The sequence below is a fragment of the Oncorhynchus mykiss genome, chromosome 6 (assembly GCF_013265735.2).
Source record: "Oncorhynchus mykiss isolate Arlee chromosome 6, USDA_OmykA_1.1, whole genome shotgun sequence".
NCBI lineage: Eukaryota > Metazoa > Chordata > Actinopteri > Salmoniformes > Salmonidae > Oncorhynchus > Oncorhynchus mykiss.
This window is the reverse complement of record NC_048570.1, coordinates 16,137,803-16,161,022: the sequence shown is the minus strand read 5'-3', so window position 1 is coordinate 16,161,022 and position 23,220 is coordinate 16,137,803. Positions and strand designations below refer to the sequence as shown.

Below are 23,220 nucleotides of genomic sequence, written 5' to 3'. Positions count from 1 at the left end.
GTAGATGAGGTTATTGTTAATTCTAGTGTTTTTCGGCTGTGGCGTGATGAGTCTCATGTAGGCTACACACGTGCCTTTAATTAAATGATGAATTGCTATTTTGCGAATAGGTCTATTGTATAGTTAGGATAGTCTTAGTAACGTATTAGGTCTTTTCAGATGGACGTTAATTAAGGTTCACTTTTTAAAATATATTTTGTAATGTCCTATGATATAGCCTGTTGTAAGCATTTCACTGGTAGTCTACACCTGTTGTTTGTGAAGCATGTGACAAATACAATTGGATTTGATTGTATAGCCTATAGCGCTTGATTGATTAGCTGTAGCCTAAAATATGAAAGTGTATGTTTGTGCCCAAAGGCTGGTCTACGTTGTTTTTAGCTGAACGGTCATAGGCCTATGTGGAAGATGTATAGGTTTAAACTGCCTGCGTATGCAGTGGTAGGCAACGTAGAGGTTTATTCAAGTTCAATGTTAAATAGGCTCACAGTGGCTGAAAGGGGTCTCTTGCCGAGTTTCTCACACCGTAAGACAAAACTAGTGTGTCTTGTTGCGACCCTTGTACAATGCCAGGTCATTCATTGTACGTTTGCCTGAAAGAAGATTTGAGAACACCATTTGGAAAATCAGCGAATAACCACGTTTCATTGTCCCAGGATAAGTTGTTAGAAACCGTTGTCTAGACTTATGAATGGCTGCATTGTTTTCTAGTCTGGGGCCATACTAAATGTCAGCGCAGTGTAAATAAAAACTTGAGGTCTGTAAGTAACCCAGCATATATAAATCAGTTGATTCTCCACAGTATAAAAGGCCACTGCACTGCACTGACTGAATAAAAACATTTCTTCATCATTGGAAGTCTGGAGACGTTTAATGGTGTGACTTCACCACAATTCTATTTGATGCTATTTACAGTAAATCATGTCTACCATTTCAACAAATTATTCCTCAGCAAATGCATTTTGGGGCAGAATTACTAGCCTGTTTGTGTCTTATTAGCCTGTTTGTGTCTTATTAGCCTGTTTGTGTCTTACTAGCCTGTTTGTGTCTTACTAGCCTGTTTGTGTCTTGCTAGCCTGTTTGTGTCTTGCTAGCCTGTTTGTGTCTTACTAGCCTGTTTGTGTCTTACTAGTTTGTTTGTGTCTTGCTAGCCTGTTTGTGTCTTACTAGTTTGTTTGTGTCTTGCTAGCCTGTTTGTGTCTTACTAGTTTGTTTGTGTCTTGCTAGCCTGTTTGTGTCTTACTAGCCTGTTTGTGTCTTGCTAGCCTATTTGTGTCTTACTAGTTTGTTTGTGTCTTGCTAGCCTGTTTGTGTCTAACTAGCCTGATTGTGTCTTGCTAGCCTATTTGTGTCTTACTAGTTTGTTTGTGTCTTGATAGCCTGTTTGTGTCTTACTGGTTTGCAGTATCCTACTTTCATGTTCTTTGTAGGCTGTCACACACTATGTTCCACCATAATGTAGCACTGTATCATACAGCGGATGTTAACCCCAGTCATTCTCTTCAGTATGTAAGCCATCCCAATGCAATGCTAGATGTAGCCCAGTTTTGCCAGAAGAGAACAATATCATATGTCTGAAACTGCTGCAAATCCGCCTCATAGTCACTCTCAATGTTGCTGCTGTGCATGCTGTAGCATAGAAACAGGCAGGCAGCAGTTTCCATGGGGCGTACACTGTTTCCTGAGCAGGAGTGTATATCACGTTAATGGTATTTAGTCTCCTTGTGAACACTGGAAAATCATGCACGAGTCTGTGGTAATATTATACATACTCTATCAAGTTGTATATTTAGCTACAATTCATGTAGGCCTATACCCGACAGAAGACAGTCTTACATATTTTTTTCTCTAGCTCATCTTCGTTGGCTGAGTAGTGTATTTTACAGTAGGAAGTGCTTGGAGTGGATGTGAGAATGATTGTGGTTATTTATGAAACTGCCATACAGGCAGGCTGGTGGAAAGGAGAGGACGAGAGGCCTTGCCATCCCTTTCAAAAGGTCCATTCTCACAGAGAAATATAGGCGTCTTATTTGATTATGCGTGTAGAGATGGGTGGGGACGACGTTGCCTCTCTCTGCTCAGTAACGCTGGCTCTTCTGTCCCCTCCCTTCCCACTCACACGTACAGTGCTCTGCAGCCATTGTTGTCACATGATTGGCAGAATAACATAACCATGGCAACCATGGCAGGTTTTTCATATTCATTGGGCAAGCAATCAGCATATTTGACACATTTGTGCCAATTTTTTATGTGCAGTCTTTCTGTGTAGAGGGCTCATGCCTTTACAATCAATACAAGTGAAATCTGGGTAGTGACTTTATGATGAGGTCTGTACAGGTCATTTCTATGTCAGACTTAAGGATATAAAATGGTCACCAAGCTGTTGCTACTGTTATTATAGCTTAAGTATTGTCATAACACTGATGTTTTATTGCATAGGGACAGCTGAAGAGTATTTAATAATACAGGAGTAGTAAAGGCCTAGTTCACTAATTTTGTGGATTTTAACATTTAGATTTATCAGGGGTTGCTGCAGCACCCTCAGCACCCCTAATTCCCACGGCTATGGCCTTCTGCATCATAAACTGTAGATGAGGAACAATGGCTGTGTCTCAGTTGCGTTTGGTCTGTCTGTGTTCAGCATGTCTCTCTCTCTGTCTCAGAAGCGTCTGTTCTGTCTGGCTTCAGCATGTCTCTCTCTCTGTCACAGTAGCGTCTGTTCTGTCTGGCTTCAGCATGTCTCTCTCTCTGTCTCAGTAGCATCTGGTCTGTCTGGCTTCAGCATGTCTTTCTCTCTTCGTCTTAGTTGCATCTGGTCTGTCTGGCTTCTGCATGTCTCTCTCTCTGTCTCAGTAACATCTGGTCTGTCTGGCTTCAGCATGTCTCTCTCTCTGTCTCAGTAGCGTCTGGTCTGTCTGGCTTCAGCATGTCTCTGTCTCTGTAGCATCTGGTCTGTCTGGCTTCAGCATGTCTCTCTCTCTGTCTCAGTAGCATCTGGTCTGTCTGGCTTCTGCATGTCTCTCTCTCTGTCTCAGTAGCATCTGGTCTGTCTGGCTTCAACATGACTCTCTCTCTGTCTCAGTAGCGTCTGTTCTGTCTGGCTTCAGCATGTCTCTCTCTCTGTCTCAGTAGCATCTGGTCTGTCTGGCTTCAGCATGTCTCTCTCTGTCTCAGTAGCATCTGGTCTGTCTGGCTTCAGCATGTCTCTCTCTCTGTCTCAGTAGCATCTGGTCTGTCTGGCTTCAGCATGTCTCTCTCTCTGTCTCAGTAGCATCTGGTCTGTCTGGCTTCAACATGTCTCTCTCTCTGTCTCAGTAGCATCTGGTCTGTCTGGCTTCAACATGACTCTCTCTCTGTCTCAGTAGCGTCTGGTCTGTCTGGCTTCAACATGTCTCTCTCTCTGTCTCAGTAGCATCTGGTCTGTCTGGCTTCAACATGTCTCTGTCTCAGTAGCGTCTGGTCTGTCTGGCTTCAGCATGTCTCTCGCTCTATCTCAGTAGCGTCTGGTCTGTCTGGCTTCAGCATGTCTCTCGCTCTGTCTCAGTAGCATCTGGTCTGTCTGGCTTCAGCATGTCTCTCTCTGTCTCCTGGACATGAACTTGAACTTGAGACAGGCAGCCAGACACCATCTGTGCGCGATGACTAATGAATTCAGGGCATTCATGGCTGTGGAGCACCACCATTGATGAGCAGACGACCTCCAGACTGGGTTAGCTCTTAATCACTAATAGAATGCAGGCACCAAAGCAGCTGTTTTTTTGTTTATGTAAAAAAAAATGAGTGTGTGTTTCATTTGGTGGTCATATTTGTGAGTGTGTGCATGACTGCATGATTCCCTATATGTTTGTGTATATACGTGTTAATTGTACATAATGCATGATAATACCCAATTGTGTATAAATGTCTACTGTCCACCTTGTCGGCCAACTATTTCTGACACATCTCATTTGAAATCCCAGGCCAGCCATTATAAACAGGCGGCCGGGCTAAAGACATTGCCTTGATAATTGAAAGGGTCGGTTTAGCATTTCCGTGATAAGGCCTGGTAACTGAATAAGGTACTTGTGCTGAAACAAGCCAAGTGCTATGTGAATTCCTCAGTCCCTCCTCCTTCCTCCCTCTCAGGCCTCTGTCACACACACCAGGCTTTTCCCTCTGGTTGGTGTCGCCGTGGCAACGGGAGGTGAGCTCACGGTGCGCACGTCGGCATCAGCGCCGCTGGAGCAGGACAGGTTCCTGATTTCAGAGAGTGTGTGTGTGCGTATGTAACTGACTAGAATGCCACTCCCATTGTCTCCTGGGGTTCATTTAGATTCATCACACACATTGAAGTGTTGCAATGTCTTTCCTCTCAGGTGACTTTTTCCTCCTTTAACAGTGGTGTGATGGATATTCTTAGCAGTGCACAGGGTGACCACACACAGTAGACATGGCTGCTGCTCTCACACAGTGACGACAGCCTGCCGCTGTAGATGCTGTTTCAATCGGCATCAAACATGTGTCAATGCAGTGCATTTCAGTGCATACACACGCACGCAGCAAAGCCACACACACAGTACCATTGTCTCTTCTTACCACTGGTTCCACTGTGGTCCGCCTCCTGCCTCCTCCTAAACGATCAACCAGCCATAACATGGGCCAATAATCCATTGTGGAATGTCATGGTTGGGCCCTTTTTAATGACATCACGCATGGTCACTTGAGCGTGGTTGTGAGGAGCAGCAGGCATGCTGTGCTCTGCCACGGTGTCCCTCCCTCCAGCAGCCTGCATAGAGGTGGTTATGGACATGGTGTTAGTCATACCACTACATTAGAGCTACCTACCTCCATGTCTCACTGTCCATGCAATTACCTTCAAAACATGACTGGATAACAGTCAGCTTATTAGGACATTAATGACAGTTATTCCTACCCCACACGACTAACATTTTTAGAAAAAAGGGTTCTTAAAGGGTCCTTTGGCTGTTCCTATAGGATAACCCTTGGTTCCAGGTAGAACTCTTTTGAGTTCCATGTAGAATCCTCTGTGGAAAGGGTTTTACATGGAACACAAAACGGATTCTACCTGGAACCTTTTTTTTTAATGTGTTCTCCTATGGGGACAGCCGAATACACTTTTATGTTCTAGATAGCACCTTTTTATCTAAGAATGTACACATGTATTTTTATAACATGGGTTTGTTTGTTAACGGGAAGCTTAAATGGAACATCTGATAATGATATTATTGTTGGAGCAAAACGTGTAACTCTGAATTAAAGGATGCTAAAATAGATGAGGATCAAAGCAACATGTACAGTCTCTAAAACATCATAAATCAAACGTACAAAAACGGATGCAGAATACATTTTACTTTGTCTCATAAGCACACAGTGTTCTACTTAAACTCAGATAATGGACTTAGATGATATGTAAATGTATAAAATACATAATAATAAAACATCACAAATACATTGAAGGCCAAAATAGTAAACAATTGCTAACTTGCGTTTTAATTATTTATATTCAATAACATTTATTTTTCAAACATACCTCCCTACCCATTCCATATAGTGATCAACATAATTCACCAAATATGCTAATGCTAGCTAGCTACAGGACATTAGACTTACGTCATGATAATTGCTAATGGTAATGATGCTAACAACACACAGCAGAAATGATTGCGGCAACACGATTAATACGACTGATGCTGTGAGCATTGGCGCGTACAATAGCTACTCTGGCTGCATACGTATGAATGGCGGCTTTACAGTATACGTCTAAACCATCTGCCTGCCTCTCTGTCCTTTTCAATATGTCTGTGCTCCGATGGCTTTTTATTATGCAAATGCCCCTGCTATAAATAAATTAGTATAATTGCATTTGAAATATGCTTTGAATCCTCTCGTAAGATGAATGTGTGTTAATAATGTATTTCATGTTACTGCATTATTCATTCTCAATTAATTACAAATAACCAACAGAGACGCCATGTGGCTTTACTGTTCTGACGTACCGTGTGTGGACACTGTACTTTTCCTTAAATGTTGTCATATATGTCATTTTGCTCTGGTCTATTAAGGCAGCGGTATATAATTACTCACAAATACTCTACACATGCAGTAATTTTACAGTATCTAATTTAGTAGTTAAAGGGCTCTTTCATGTGAAAATGTTTATAAATAATTTGAGCAAGGCCTATGGTTTTAGAACCCAGCAACCAATTCGTATGGCTGAAATAACTCTAGAATCCATCTTTTCCATAATGAATGATGCCGACTACTTTACCTTCCGTTATTACGGAGGGGGGTGTAGGTGACTTGAAATAAGCAGAAACAGAGGCAGCACGGCTACAATTAAAACAGGCCAGTCTTTCTCTTTTTAAGGAGCTGACTGTTCAGGCGATGTGTACTGTTCCGCAATTAAATGATGTCGAATCCTGGCTTGTCTAGGGATATGGCTACGCTGAATATAGAATAGTAAGCACTGCAAGTAGTCGCCACGGTAACATTAGCATCTGGACCTTTTATGCAAATTTGATGAGAGAGGACTCATGCATATACACCAAGGCACCAGAGCCAGCCCCTAATATTGTTATTAGAGAGGGGGAAATTACATATTTATAAGGGGGACAGGGGTTAGGGGGAGGGGTGCTTGCCCAGTCTTGTCGTGAAGAGCCATGATAGAGGGAGGAGGAGGAGATGGAGGAGGGGCCTGGTTGGCTCACTGAAGGAGTGTCTCTCCCTCAAGGTGCCACCATCTTAAGGCGTTTGGCAGTGGTGAGCGTGTGAGGAGGGTAGACCTAAAATGTCCGCTGGCAAATACACACACACAGGCATAGGCGTACATGGACATGAAGCGTGGTCAGTGCACCTGGTGCTCTGAGGCCAATTATTCAATTAGTGGCATCGCCAGCCATGCATGCCAAGCACCTAATTTGCATACACGAATTCCTTCGATTACTGTCACCTATGTGATTTTCCCTTGTCATGCTTTCCAATATTGGTGTCTCACACTGTGTGGACTGCATCTGTCACACAGGCAAACAAAAATTAACTAACTGCATTTGAGTTTTCCACTTTTAAGCTAATTCTTGGCTACAGACAAAGCGGATATCTCTGTGTCACATTGCATGTGAAAATTGGTATGCTCTCTTTGGGATTCTTTTAAATGATTCAAGTGTTGGCAAAACAAGGTGTGAACTGTGTCGAGTTCGCTTGCAGGCCAAAAGTAAAACTCGAAGATGGATTCATTAACTAAGTCCAACGGTATAAAAATGAAGACAGGACGCCATTGCAATAGTTGTAAAACATGTTCATATGCCATACTCCATTTCTGTTATCATTAGCCTAAAACACTACACATCAAATAAATGAAATATCATTTTACTATTTGTCAAAAATAACCTAGCTACAGTTTCAAATTCCATACTGCAATGAAGAGGCTACAAAGAAAAAAACAATACTATCCATAGCTAGTTTCAAATCATGCTTCTAATTGTTAGAAATGTAAAAAATGACAACAAAGAGTCAGAGCACTGTATGTCAATCTCAGTGAATGTTCAATTACCCAGCAGCAGGAGAAAGGAAGGCAGTTAACAAGTATTTGCAAATTTAGCAATGCATAGGTAGCTTCACTGCTGCCCGTCTCTCTCAAGTAGAATTGACACTGGTCCAGGTTCAGTTAAAGAAGCTCTCTCTCTCTCTCTCCCTCTCTCTCTCTCTCTCTCTCTCTCTCACTCTCTCTCTCTCTCTCTCCTTCAGGCTTACTTGTCTTATTCTTCACTTAATTATTACAAAGTGCTCACTAAGAAGTAAGCGTCCTCACACTTAGTGGCACACACACACACTGCTCAGCTAGACATGTACATAGCGTTTGCATTTTTTAAAATCCCGAGGCACAACCGAGGAGAGGGTGCAGGAAATTATTTTTAATGCATTCTAGTACGCAGCATCACCCTTCTCCAACACACACATGCACACACGCACACAGGCACGCACGCACACACACACACACACACACACACACACACACACACACACACACACACACACACACACACATACACACACACACACACACAACAATAAACACAACCACATTTACTGTACAGAGAAAGCAACCGATGAAGTTTGCTTTCTAGTAGGTAGACACATCTTCCATTATGGTTTCAACAATGTGGACCAAGGCCACCACGTACATTATATAGGGCCTTTCAGCAATATCTGCAATGGCTTGGTACGTGCTAAAGGGCTATAGGGAAATAGATTGGTAGGAAATCATACAATTCTGTCCTGTGAATATAAAGAATGTCCTCTAAGGGCTCGGATACACCTGTAGCGTTTGTCGGCTGAGACTACTTAGCACCTCTGAACAGAGTGCAGGCCGTAATTTGCAAACTGAGTGCAAACCGATTCTACATCAGAGGAGGTGGATGGCAGGAGCTATAGGAGACGGGCTTAATGTAATGGATGGAATGGGAGAAATACAGAGTCAAACATGTGGTTTCCATATATTTTCTGTGTTTGATACCGTTCCATTCCAGCCATTACAATGAGCCAGTCCTCCTATTACTCCACCCGCCAGCCTCCTCTGTTCCACATGTCTGTTTGTTTGTTTGTGTGTGTGTGTGTGTATGTGTGTGTGTGTGTGTGTGTCTGTGTGTTTGTGTGTGTGTGTGTGTGTGTGTGTGTGTGTATGTGTGTGTGTGTCTGTGTGTTTGTTTGTGTGTGTGTGTGTGTGTTTTATATTGTGCACATGTCTGCCTGTAATAGCGTGTTCCCACTACAGTACACCCTTGTGATGTAGTCCACATTATGAACATACTGTAGTCATATGAAACAGGCAGCTGTATGGTAGCAGACAGTTTCCTTCTGTCACCCCTCTTCCTGGTGATGCGTGGTACGCCCCAGCAGGCTCTTAGAGAAGGCAGCATAATTAAACGGCTGCGTGGTTGAGCCTCTGCTAATGGATTATTACCTCAAGGAAATGAGACAGAAAACGCAAGTCAGACTCTGATAACATTCATAATATCAGGATTGTAAATTGAAATTTTGCGTAACATTAATGGGCACTGTATACAAACAGTGTGAATGTGACTATGTCTGTGTTTGTTTTTGTATGGGTTTTTGTATTCAAGCATTTGTGTCGACCTGTGCCACAGTGCTCTGTCTCCATAATGGTTGTCTTAGCATCTGAGCTTCTGTGGCACAGTAATTCCCTGCATGTAGGCCAGTAGCCGCATAGCGAGAGGAGGGGGATGGGGTGTACAGGAGAGAGATGCAAAGAGACAAGCCACACAAGCCATAAAGGGAACGGGGTGGGGTGGGGGGTGCCAAGCAGTTACCCTGCCGTAGGGCTATGAACACACAGACTCGGTTAACCACAGAACCACAGGAACACACTAGCACACTTAGAAATGAAGGTAGTAAAACAAAAAGAAAGATAGTAAGAGAGAGAGGGTATGTGTGAGTGTGTCCAATACATGTGTGTGTTTAAATGAATCATGAAGTGAAATCACTTATTCAGTCCTTAGATTTGTCTTCAGGGATCACATGCTTTGTTCAGCAGGTTCAGTGCACAGATTTAAATGAGTTTTGTATGAATTCCACGTAATATTCTTTTCATGAATAAATCAATGCTCCAAGTGCTATAATTGTCCTTCACACTTCTGTGGTCTTACGTAATGTTTTACATTGTCATATTTTTGGATTTATGCCAGTGATATCTGTTCAATTGTTCTTGATTCCCTATCAATAAATATGAATACTTGATAATAACATATTGTTAATGTTGTTAATTTGTTCTGAAAGAGAGATTGATTCGCCTTATTTTAGATTACTGTTGTAGCTAACCCATGTTCCTGTATATGTGTGTGCGTGTGTGTGTGTGTGTGTGTGTGTGTGTGTGTGTGTGTGTGTGTGTGTGTGTGTGTGTGTGTGTGTGTGTGTGTGTGTGTGTGTAGATACATGTGTGTGTGTGTGTGGGTGTGTGTGTGTCTGTATGTGTATGTAGGTGTGTGTGGGTGTGTGTGTGTTTGTGTGTGTGTGTCTGTGTGTGTATGTACGTGTGTTGTGTGTGTGTGGGTGTGTGTGTGTGAGTCTGTGTGTGTATCTACATGTGTGTGTGTGTGTGTGTGTGTGTGTGTGTGTGTGGGTGAGTCTGTGTGTGTATCTCCGTGTGTTTGTGTGTGTGTGTGTGTGTGTGTGTGTGTGTGTGTGTGTGTGTGTGTGTGTGTGTGTGTGTGTGTGTGTGTGTGTGTGTGTGTGTGTGTGGGTGAGTCTGTGTGTGTATCTATGTGTGTGTGTGTGTGTGTGTGTGTGTTCATCCTGGTTTGACATGGAGGCTTTATAAGAACTGGCAGCTGTCAGTCTCCTGTTGACGTCTGTCAGGAAGGCCAGACCATCACATGGACACACAACATAACTCTCTGAGACCCTGGAAAGATACTTGAGATAAAGATAACACCCATTGTAAGGCTGTGGACACAAGACATTGTGTTTAGACAGTAGGATGAAAATACCCATTCCAGTGTTGCCATACAGACATCTTCAGCCATCGATGTAAACACATTTCTTCTAAATGATCATAGAATGTGTTTAATGCCGCAATGCAATGCCTCATCAATCATGTCTCTTGTTTATCATTGCTAGCTACTCAAATGAACTTTGCAAGAACTCTGGCTTCACTCAATTGTAGTATGAATGTCAACACATTTGGTTGACCGGATCCAGGTGTCAATGGTGACCTTCTCTATGGAGAGCTATTGCAGAGATATGGATTGAGGACTTCATATATTGTTCTGTCGTGAGTTTCCATTGTTTGTGGACTTATCCATTCTCTGTGCTGTGAAGGACATCACTAGTGATGCTGTTCCCTCTGAAAAGTAGATATAAATGAGATTCTCCTTGGTGGGTTGGAGAATTCACCCTTGACCTCAGAGGGCCTTGTGCTCCCCAGAACAGGGTCTAGACCCCACTCACCCACTCCAGACTTCTTCTGTCCAAAGACTTGGGTCAGGGTTCTGGGGGACAGGGGTCAACAACAGGGCAGCTCATGGAGCATCGGTATGCAACAAAACGTCTCTTGACAAGACCAGTCTGGGCTACCATTCATGTAATACAGTACAGTTCAAATTGTATTGTCACATGCACAAGTAGAGTGAAATGCTTCACTTGCAAGTCCTACCCCATATTGCAGTAATCAATATCAAAATAGTATAACTTAAATAATAAAAGATATCATAAAAAAATACAAAATAAAAGAGGAAGTAGTATACAGGGACAGTGTTCAGTACCACATTTGAATGTGGAGGGATACTGGAGTAATTTGAGGTAGATATGAACATGCAGGTGGGGGATTAGGATAAAGTGACTGGAAGCAGGATAAATAGTTGTAGTACATACCCCTGCTGCTGCTATTCATTTTTAACCGCCATTCAAAAGAACAATGTTGCATCTATCTGAGTAGGCCACTGTGGGTTAATATAATGACACATAGAAAAAGCATTGAAAGATGTAACTCTGGAAAATAGCTTCAGTCAACTGACGGTACCACCATGTTTCACTAAAGGATCTGAAAGCCGTTTCTAAGTGGTGCGAAGCGGTCACGTGACATCAAGGTGTTTCAGCTGCTATTCGTGGCCGTATGTAAAGGTTAAGCCGACATTTTCATGAAGTTATTGCCAATTTGAATACTGCAGAGCAAACTTATCGATAGTAAATGCTACCTCTGTTGACAAGCGTCATGTGATCACCCCTCTCCTCTGCATTGAGGGAACATGTTCATTGTGATTTTGTCTAGAAACGATATCTGACATGTAAAGGTTAGTGGCTGCATGGAAAATCTTTACATTTACAACCCTGCCTCTGTGTGTGTGTTCCCTCGTGTTGCAGGAGAAATATGGCCCTGATTCCCCTGCTCAGGAGAGAGGCCAAATGGACATGTCTGTCTGGGACTTTGCCTACTGCTGAACCAACATGAGCTCAGGTTAGAAAGCCAACGGGCCCTCAAAAATACAAAGAAGCAAATGCCAAACTAACCATGCTGTGTGTGTGTGTCCGTGCACTCTGTTCATCTTCATGTGAGCGTGTGTGTCTCTGCAAACCCGCAGCAAAGTTAGCCTCTGTGTTGAGTATTTTTATTTTTTATTTTATTTTGCACCAAAGAAAACAATTGATAGATAACAATACAAAGAAAACAATTGATAGATAACAATACAAAGAAAACAGTTGTGCAGGTGTGGTTGGAAGCCCACGGGCTTATATGAAAACCACAACACAGAAAAATCAATGTACAAAGATAATGAAAAAGGTTTGTTAAAACAGATAACAAAACCTACTAATTATAAATGTATAAATAAATTGTTCAGTAATCACCAAAACAACATACATATTGGTTTTGTGTAAATGTGTTTGCATGTGCGTGCGTAAAAGTTTGGCTATGTGGAGAATATTAGAGTAAACCCTTGGATGTTAGTAGCAGTCCAGGGAACACAGAAAACAGAAAAACACTGCTTTGAGGGAAGCTCAGGCAATGTGGCCATGAGAAATATCAAATCCCATGACCCATTCATCTGCCCTCTGGTCCGTACCAAGACCAGAGTCACATGGGGGCAGAGGCTTGCATTCACTGTTTATCATCAGCACAAACTCACAGTCTAAATGGTGTACCCCATAAAAATCTAATGCAAATGGCTTTAGTCATTGCAAATGATGTACAAGCAGGCAGCGTTCTCAGCGAGGTCATTTGGAACATTCCCATATTACTCCCCACATGATGTGTAGATGATGTGTGGATGTAGCATTTTAGTTGTACTGCCATATTGGTCGATCTATGAAATTAGCTTGCTCTAGTGATGTGTTCCGGAAGGTATTATTCGTGATTTTTGAATGGCCTATTTACTCAAAACTGGCAGAAAAAATAAAAAAAATCCTTGATTTGACCTTTGACCTCAGCCTTCCTAAAACCATCTCAAACACAGCTGGACAGATTGACAATATGTTACTTTCTTGGGCTATTTAATGTGCGTGCTATGCACCACGTGCTAAATCTGTAGAAATACAACCCTGTCATAAAAAAATATTTCAATGGCTAAAAATACAGATCTCACTCACACTCTCCAAACAGTACCAGACAATACCAAGAGGTTACCTCTAGTACCATTCAGAATATTCTGGTTACTCCAAAAGGCTGTTTGTAGGTCTTGGTATTCAAGAAAAAGACTTATTGTGTGATGTAGAATTAAAGGGTTCAAGAGAGAGGGTGATGTCAGCACCCATGGGCCTCAGCATGTGGTAGTGTACTCACTGTAATTACTCCCTCTACTCTCCCTCTATCGGTGGAGTGCTCTGAAGGGCCAATTAGGGAGGGCAGGCCGAGTCGCCGGGCAGGAGAGTCAGCGGCAGAGTCACTACTCACCATTTAAACTCCCAGACCTATTGCCATCATAGAGAGCGTTGTTATCAAATCACTAGTTTCGATTTTCGCCAATGATACAGTCAAAGCCAAAGATTTGTGATCAAATACCAAAAATAGACATTTTTCAGACCAAGCATGTGATTTCATTTTTGTTGGTATCAATAGCAAGCACCCTGGCATGGTAATATTATGTGTATCCAATGTAACTATACAGTACCTCTCTTTAGAAGGATGCCATTTACGCTGTTTTCAGTGTTGTCGGTTGACAAGGTGATACGCTATTGTCCCTCTGGTTGGTGTTTGGTCAAAACCAAACTAACAAACTGCAGTCCATTATGTCAGTCAATTTGACTATACAGGTTTTCAGGAACGCATTGTGCTGTTGACATGAAAGTCAGGAGGAAGGTACACTCTCCCTATAGGAGAACACTGAACCCTTTAAGGAACCCATTTTGGTTCCAGGTAAAACCCTTTTTGGTTCCAGGTAGGACCCTTTCACAGAGGATTCTACATGGAACCCAGAAGAGTTCTACCTGGAAACAAAAGGGGTTCTCCTATGGGTTCAGCCAAATAACACTTGTGGAATATTTTTTTCTATATACTGTAAATCAGAATCCTTCAGTATTGGGCCATTGCTTTGGGTTCACTATGGTTCAAATGCTTAGCAAATGTGAATGTGGACTTTATCCACGGTCCTCTCCAAAATACTACCGCTGCCTTTAATCAGGATGTGTCTACAACAGTACCATAGCATTCATGTCACCATCTTAAAAGCAGTGTGTCAGTGTCCTTAGACCACTATATCCACCGCTGCATTATTTACATAGACTGCAATGCAAGGTAACTGGCCCGCTATGCTTTTTAGGAGTCAGAGCGATGTCGAACCTCCCATCAGCCATTGCCTGTGTGAGAGCATGGTAGGGACCATGGGGTCAAAGCCCAAACAAGAAGGGATGACTATTTACATCTCTCAGATGAAGATGTGCAGTGACACTCCTGAAACAATCCCCCTGGAAACAGGGCTACTGCAGCCTCTCATTTCTATCCTTCAGTAATACTCCCTGACAATATCCAAATTACAATGATTGCCTTGTGTTTCAATGTGCTGTATGCTCTACGGGCAGTGGTTACATATATATACTGTGTATACGTATTCGATTTATAGAATAGCAACCATGACAATGCACAATATCCTGTGTGTTTATATCCTATTACGTTTGTACATGGCACAGCATTACTTGTACTAATTTAGCACTAATGAAATCCAGTATGACAGAGAGCGATTGTTAGGTGTTGCCGTTCATAAGGCACAGCCTGTGTTTTCCAAGAGTAGACCTTCCAGAATACAGACATAGGATCTTCATTTGAGCCAGTTTGCTGCAGCAGGAAAATAAACTTGCAGCAACAGGAAATTTGAATTTTTACGTGGATTATAATTTAAAGTCCATATTTGTAGGGGTTGATACATTTTTCATAAGGGAAAATCAAGTCTGAAAGTTCTCCTGCAACAGGGTGATCAAATTAAGATCCTACATCTGTATACCTGCATGCAGCCTCCATGTCATCAACGTTAGGCCACAGGACATAATGTCCCCTGCATGCATTTGCATGATTAAAGCATGGTACAGTGTTTGTGTGTGTGTGTGTGTGTGTGTGTGTGTGTGTGTGTGTGTGTGTGTGTGTGTGTGTGTGTGTGTGTGTGTGTGTGCGCGTGTGTGTGTGCGTGTTTGAATGTGTTTATGCGTGTGTGCTTGGGCACACATGATGAATCGCCAACTGAGGATAATAGGTGCCAGCGTACAACACATCTTTTGGATGTCCATAAGCTAAAATCTACACCTGTCCATCTGACCAATAAGGATAAAGCCGTTATTATCATGTAATAAATGTGTAATAAACACACAATAGCTAGCGTCAAGGTTAAAGCGTTAACCAAAGGAAAAAGTAGGTCATTTATAAAAATGTATTTATATGAAAGCTGCTATTTATGATTTATTTTCCATCTATCATTTTAATATTTCCTATTCGTCATGTAATTCCATATTTCATGCCTGCATGCGATCCTTCCCCCATGCTATATATATCAGCTGAGGCTCCTGCCGCTTTGTGATAGCACATTCTATCCTGTCCACGGCTGTTACAAAAATTCCACAAAACCGAAACATATCCATCTTTTTTTCTAATTTTGATACACGGAATTACCAGGGGTAGGGCATTGGGGTGGGGTGACAAAATCACTAGTTATCCATTTATAGTTAAAAGGAATAAAAGCAGTTGTATTTTTTTCCATTTAATATCCAAGTGGCCGTCAGTGTAGGTTGTAGTAGCGCTGCGTAGGTAGGGTTTCTCCTACATCATCTTTTTACTGTGAGAACAAAGGATATGCACATCATAAAATCATGCAAATGAATGCAAATCGCTGTCAGCGAAGAGAGGAAAGGTGGCAGAAGGGAGGGGAGTTTGCAGAAGCCAAGATGGGTGGTAGGCAAGCCTCTGCTGCCCCAAACTATTTAAGATATAGCTTTTTGAAAAAAGGTGTTGATGGCCCAATATATTGCTTAATTTAGCTCTGTCTTATTCCAAACCAGTCTTTTTAGTCTTTGTTGTTTACAGAAGTGTTTTTGAATATCCCTCCTTTGGGCCTGGATAGACTTGCCTAAGACAATGCAAAGTCCAAACAAGAGGCACCTGGCATCTTCTCCCTCCTTTCCTCCTTAATCACCTCCCTTTATTAATCTTTTAAAGCAACATTTTTAATAAATGTTCTTTGAGAATTACATATTTTATTCTCAATTCATGTTTTGATCTGCTGAATGCAGTGAATAGAAACGAAAATGTGTCTCTTGTGTTGTGATGGAAGAGAGCAGATTAGGGAGGGAGGGAGGGCAGGGCAGGGAGGGAGGGCAGGGAGGGCAGGGCAGGGCAGGGCAGGGCAGGGCAGGGCACGCAGGGAGGGAGGGAGGGAGGGCAGGAAGGGCAGGAAGGGAGGGAGGGAGGGAGGGAGGGAGGGAGGGAGGGAGGGAGGGAGGGAGGGAGGGAGGGAGGGAGGGCAGGGCAGGGCAGGGAGGGGAGGGAGGGAGGGAGGGAGGGAGGGAGGGAGGGAGGGAGGGAGGGAGGGAGGGAGGGAGGGAGGGAGGGAGGGAGGGAGGGAGGGAGGGCAGGGCAGGGCAGGGCAGGGAGGGGCAGGCCAGGGCTGTGTGTATAGAGCATCAGAGAAATGCAAAACAGATCCTACTAACGCCACGGCTAATGAAAGTGTCCCCTCTACCCCCATTCGCTCACTTCAACTTTATCAAAATTGTGTCATTTTCCTGAGTGCGTTCATTAAGCCTAAGGGAGGGGGATTAAGAATTGACAACTGCTCCCTCCCTTTCCTTCCCCTCAGACCCTTTCGAAAATCACATATTCACAGTGTATTCCTGGATATTCATGTCAGTGTACACCATGCACATTGGGATTTTTTGACGCATTATATATCTTTATAATGAGGAAACTGTACAGAGGGCAACATGTTCACATTGTCTGAAACCTTGCTCATGCAGGTTTTATGTGTACATTTTTTTAAAACCATTTTTACAGTAACTGTTTAAAATACAATTTGTGGTGCCTTTCGACTGCTCTGGGTCTTCAAATGAGAGATAGCTTACCAGCAGGTTGAAGATCTACCATTCTGTTGAAATCTGACCAAGGATGGCACACCAACTGTCAACATTATTTCAATTTAATTCACACATTTAGGATCATTTTGAGTGCTCTAATTTTGAACAGTAGATTGTTGTGTTTTAATGATGTTAGATATCATTTTCCAACACAGCTTTAGAGACTATCCACTTTAACATCTAGTCTGTATAACTGTGTGTAAAAGGCTATGTGTGAGTAGGTTTAAATAGTGCTCGGAGCTGCCCGTATTTCAGCTATGATCAGTGATTTGTGTGCAGGAACATATAAAAGAACACTCAAACACACGCAGGCACGCACGCAGGCACGCACGCACACACGCACACACACACACACACACACACACACACACACACACACACACACACACACACACACACACACACACACACACACACACACACACACACACACACACACACACACACACACACACGCATTTGGACTACCCCTCAGACACAATATGGTGAGTGAGTGAGAGAAGGGGGAGGGCACAGACAGACACTTACAATAATGCATAATGACGTTAACATTCTTGCATGTCTAATGGAGAGGGGACCGAGACAGACACTGTCTGGGTCGTCGCCTGTGTGTGTGTGTGTGTGTGTGTTTGTGTGTGTGTGTGTCTGTGTGTTTGTTTGTTGGGCACCATTCCCAAATGACTGAGTAGCTTTGGCTAAAGCATTAATCCAATTAATCATTATGCAAGATCTTGTCTGTGTGTGTGTGTGTGTGCGTGTTTGTGTGTGTGTGTGTGTGTGTGTGTGTGTGTGTGTGTGTGTGTGTGTGGGGGGGGGGGGGGGGGGGGGGTGTGTGTGTGTGTGAGTGTGTTTTTTTACTAAACCAATGCACTGGAAGCTATATGACATCCACAACAGTAGAAGCTGAATGTTGCATTTCTATGAATAACCCTGCTTTCAATCTCATTTAAATATTTGTGTGTGCCGAAGGGTGGGGCGCAATTATGCAAGCAAGCATAGACATCATCAAGTCCTCTGCTAATGTCTGTTATCTCTCTCAACCTCCCATCATACAAACATAAGGTAATGGATTGGATATGAACACTGATGAAGTGACAAAAAACACAGATGGAGAAAGATAGAGGAGGACTGGAAACGATGGAGCTCATTTTCTGCAGACACCCCGGTGCCATCTGTAGACCGCTGAAATCCCCATGAATGTGTTGCTGGGCTTAGGAGGGGAGGGGGGGGGGGGGGGGGGGGGGGGGTTATATATGTATTTTTTTCGTCTGCATCAAATGTCAAGTTAATTTCCTGGGTGGTATGAGCAGTGTGTCCTCCCCTTGGATGTGTGTGTGGCAGCACAGAGGATGTGAGTGGGGGAAGGAGGTAAAGTGAGTATAGGAAAAGAGGCGAAAAGAGAGGTGAGGAGGCGGGGGCGAGTACAGTACGCTAGGATCTGTAAATTGGCGCTCTCTGATGTGCTAGTGGCAGTGTGTGTGTGTGTGTCTGTGTTTGTGTGTGTGTTTGTGTGTGTGTACATACAAAGCATACATGGTTATATTTTTTGAGTTCAGTGAGTGTGTATGTCTGTATATCTGTCTGAATGCACCTGTTCGTTTGAACTTACAGTAAATTGCTAAACATGACATATTTTGTCTCAATAATAATTTCAATTGATTATTGGAATTCTAGATCTACAGCCAATGATGTGACAACCCTCTCCTGTGCTGGTAGTATCATGTGGAGCATAGCCCATCTTCATTAGAGGGGAGCAGTCCCTTATGAAACGACCAATCAGAATCCTCTCTTTTTATAGTCCAGCTACAGGGCGCTGATCCTTATCACAAGCACTGACCGTTAAAGCTGCAATATGTAACTTATTTTGAGAGACCCGACCAAATTCACATAGAAATGTGAGTTTTAGTCTAAGAAGCGGCAGATATGTTCTACTGTATGTGCGCTATTTTTATGCTTCCTGTTCTTCAGTTTAGTTTTTATGTCTTTTACTTTCGGTTTGGTACACCAGCTTCAAACAGCTAAAAATACAATAGTTTTGGTTATTGAAAATATATTTCGTAGCGGTTTAGATGGTACAATGATTCTCTACACTTTGACTGCTTGTTTTGTCACATACACTGAAATTAGGCGAACCATTAGAATTTTAGCAACCAGGAAATGGTGGAGTGATTTCTGCATGTTGCACCTTTAACTAATGGGAACACACTGCTCTATCATTATAATAGCCCCTCATCTTTATACACAACCACAAAGACCTCTGTGTGTCTGTCTGTGTGCATCTCTGTATGTGTTTCATCCCCTCTTTTACTCTGCTGCTACTCTCTGTTTATTATCTATGCATATTCACTACCTACATGTGCATATTATCTAAATTACCTCGACTAACCGGTGCCCCCCCCCACATTGACTCTGTACCGGTACCCCCTGTATCTGTATATAGCCTCACTACTGTTATTTTACTGCTGCTCTTTAATAATTTGTTATTTATAGTTTTTACTTATCTATTTTTGTACTTATAACACTTATTTTTCTTAAAACTACATTGTTGGTTAAGGGCTTGTTAGTAAGAATTTCACTGTAACCTGTTGTATTCGGTGCATGTGACAAATACAATTTGATTTGATTTGATGAGTGTGTGTCCATGAGCTGTTCTTTCTAATCAGCAGTGTCCTATCAGTAAACGGATGTGAAACATATCCCTATCACTATTGTCGCTCATGTAGGACCACTAGCTAATGTGTTGCTTGGTGATGGCAGTCTTTGTCTCTCTCTGCCACTGTGGACTCTTCTTATATTTCATTGAGGTTTGTAGATTTTTTTTCCCCCCAGTCCCCCTATTTGCATTGAGTAATTGGGTGCATCTGACAAGCCTCATGCCTAATGTATGCGTTTCTTACATTTACGGGGTGCATCTTTTATGTGAAAAGAAACACATACTATTCTTTTTTTGACAAACACACTGTTTGTATTTATTGGACATGATCGGTCTGCAGTGCCTTCGGAGAGTTTTCAGACCCCTTGACTGTTTTCCACATTTTGTTTATTTACAGTCTTATTCTAAAATGGATTAAATAAATACAAATCCTCAGCAGTCTATGCACAATACCCCATAATGACATCACAATACCCCATAATGACATCACAATACCCCATAATGACATCACAATACCCCATAATGACAAAGCGAAAACAGCTTTTTAGACATTTTTGCAGAAATACCTTATTTACATAAGTATTCAGACCCTTTGCTATGGTGCATCCTGTTTCCATTGATCATCCTTGAGATGTTTCTACAACTTGATTGATTGGACATGATTTGGAAAGGCACACACCTGTCTACATAAGGTCCCACAGTTGACAGTGCATGTCAGAGCAAAAACCAAGCCATGAAGTCGAAGGAATTGTCCGTAGAGCTCCGAGACAATATTGTGTCGAGGCACAGATCTGGGGAAGGGTACCAAAAAATGTCTGCAGCAATGAAGGTCCCCAAGAACACAGTGGTCTCCATCATTCTTCAATGGAAGAAGTTTGGAACCTCCGTGAGCTGGACATTTCTAAAAATCCTGTTTTTGCTTTGTCATTATGGGGTATTGTGTGTAGATTGATGAGGAACATTTATAGGACTACAGTACATAGCAAAACTGTGCCTGCCTGTGTGTCTGTGTGAGTGTGTGTGCGCATGTGTGTTGTCAGAGTGATTTCCAGTGTCTGAATGAGTGTATGAATGCGTGTATACGTATTGCGACAGACATGTAAAACGCTGTAATGTGGAGAAAGGGATTATTCATTTGTCAGTTGTGCTTTACCTGATGTATGCTCCTTGCCTGTCACATCCCATAACTCTGAGAAATTACACCAGTCCCACATAATTATGTATATTCATGATGCTGCTTTGCATGGCGCATGTGCAGTATCATGGTCTGTAGGAGTCACCCTGATCTCAAGACATGGCAGAGCGAAAAGCTTGGAATCTACTGATTCACTGTCTCCTCACAAGCGTAGGCTGGATAGCACTCCCTTCATGACAATTGTATTATGTATGGAAAGCTCTTTTGCATTTGGTGGCATAGCCTCTGTTTGCCCACAATGTAACATACAATCTTAAATAAATTAGCTTTGTCCCGGATTATCAAGGTCATTCTGAAGGAGAGGATTTTTTGTATAGCTCTCATTTAGCCATATGTTTGTCATATTTTCTCATAGTTGTGTTTTTAAAATGTATTTCTATTGTCCTCGCTGTTACTCTCTCTCTCGCTCTCGCTCTCGCTCTCGCTCTCGCTCTCTCTCTCTCTCTCTCTCTCTCTCTCTCTCTCTCTCTCTCTTCCTCTCCTCTCACTCCCTCTCCTTTCTCTTCCTCTATCTCTCTATCTATTGCCTTCTTCCTCTATAATCTTGACAGTGTGGTTACATGTGGACCTTTGTGTCTCTGTTAATGAAAGGTGCAAATCAGAGAGGGAATGCTGTTGACATAGGGACAAGGATGAGAACTAGTGAATGAGAAACAAACCGAAATGGATGACAAGAGTGACGATAGCAGGAGAAAGGCGGGAATGAGGGAATGGAGAGAGAGGACAGGAGGTGGTGGAGGAGGAGAGGAGAGAAGAGGAGAGGAGAGGAGAGGAGAGGAGAGGAGAGGAGAGGAGAGGAGAGGAGAGGAGAGGAGAGGAGAGGAGAGGAGAGGAGAGGAGAGGAGAGGAGAGGAGAGGAGAGGAGAGGAGAGGAGGCAGAGTAGGATCCTAGTGACTGGCTCAACGGCCCATTGAAGCGGCTTGAGGAGGGAGCAGACTTAATCAGTGCACCAGCGGTAATGAAGGAAAGGGTTTGGGCTGTGCCACTGCTTGGGTAAAAAGCGATTGTTCTCAGCACGGGCTTCCCAAACACTGCCAACAATGGCACTATTGTCCCGCCAGCTCTCATTAGGGAGAGAACTAGGGACGGCACGAGAGGGGCGAAGAGGGTAGCGCGAGTGGGAACCTGACAGGAATGGGGGACGGGGGGGGGGGGGGGGGGAGGGAGGAGGGAGGGGGAGAGGGCACTCCCCCTGATTCCATTGAACTCCACCCTGGCATCATCCTCTCCCTTCCTGTCTCTCGCTTTATCTTTCTCTCTCTTTCATCATATCTTCCTCTCATTCTCTTATCCCTCCATCCTCTCATCCCTTCACCTGGTTGTCCTCTGACCTATTTCTCCTGCTTTCTTCTCATCTGCTTACCTTACTTCCTTGATATATTTATCTGTTTTCTCTCACTCATCTTCCCATCCTCATTTTCTTCTTTCTTCCTCTCATTCTCCCATTCTTATCCTGGCTTTAGGATGCCTTGCCTGTCATACCACCTCCACATCAACATCCCCCATCCACTGAGAGAGAGAGAGAGAGAGAGCGAGAGAGAGAGGGGGGGGGGGGGGGAGGGAGAGGGGGAGAGAGAGAGGCAGGGAGATGGGAGGGAACAAGAAATATCATGCCTGTTCCTGCCTTAATAAACATGGACGAATGATGAACACAATAGAATACATTATGCTCTTGTTAGCAGAGGCAATCACCATCTCTTTCACAGCCTAACCCAATGCTCCCGCTTCGCCACTCTCCCACCCTCAATGCCCAATGGCCACAAAAGATTAGATTTGATTCTTCAATGTGAAGAAGAACATAGTGTTGCATATTAATTTTTCCCCATTCAGTCTGCATTCTCTGAAATATTTGTCATCTTCCTCTACAAACCAATGGTTTTGGTGTGTGTGTGTGTGTGTGTGTGTGTGTGTGTGTGTGTGTGTGTGTGTGTGTGTGTGTGTGTGTGTGTGTGTGTGTGTGTGTGTGTGTGTGTGTGTGTGTGTGTGCCTGTGTGCATGTGAGCATGCGTGACTGTTGTATGAGCTTGTATATGTGCATGACAAACACATTTAGTCAAATATACTGTAAATAAAAGATGTGGCAGATTAAACAGATAACATTTTTATTTTTATAGTAATTAGGACTTTTATACTAATTATTTACATATCTATGACACAACCATACAAACTAAATCCTAATAGATAGCCCAAGCATAATCTCTTTACTAAAGCACCACTTGCTCTTTAGAACTATGCAGAGGAAAAGGGAAACAGCGAGACGACCATTCTGCCTGAATTCCAACTGTATTCTGACACTTCTGAAAAAAGGATGTG

The 23,220-nt window shown here is 42.9% G+C and overlaps 1 long non-coding RNA gene across 3 annotated transcripts in view; it reads left to right on the top strand.

The window, feature by feature from the left end:
* LOC110525316 overlaps nucleotides 1-23,220 on the top strand; it is an 84,130-nt gene that overhangs the window by 8,502 nt on the left and 52,408 nt on the right. For all 3 annotated transcript variants that reach the window (XR_002473736.2, XR_002473738.2, XR_002473737.2), the window contains exon 2: nucleotides 11,875-11,968. This is a non-coding gene — a long non-coding RNA (uncharacterized LOC110525316). The remainder of the gene's footprint in view (nucleotides 1-11,874; nucleotides 11,969-23,220) is intronic.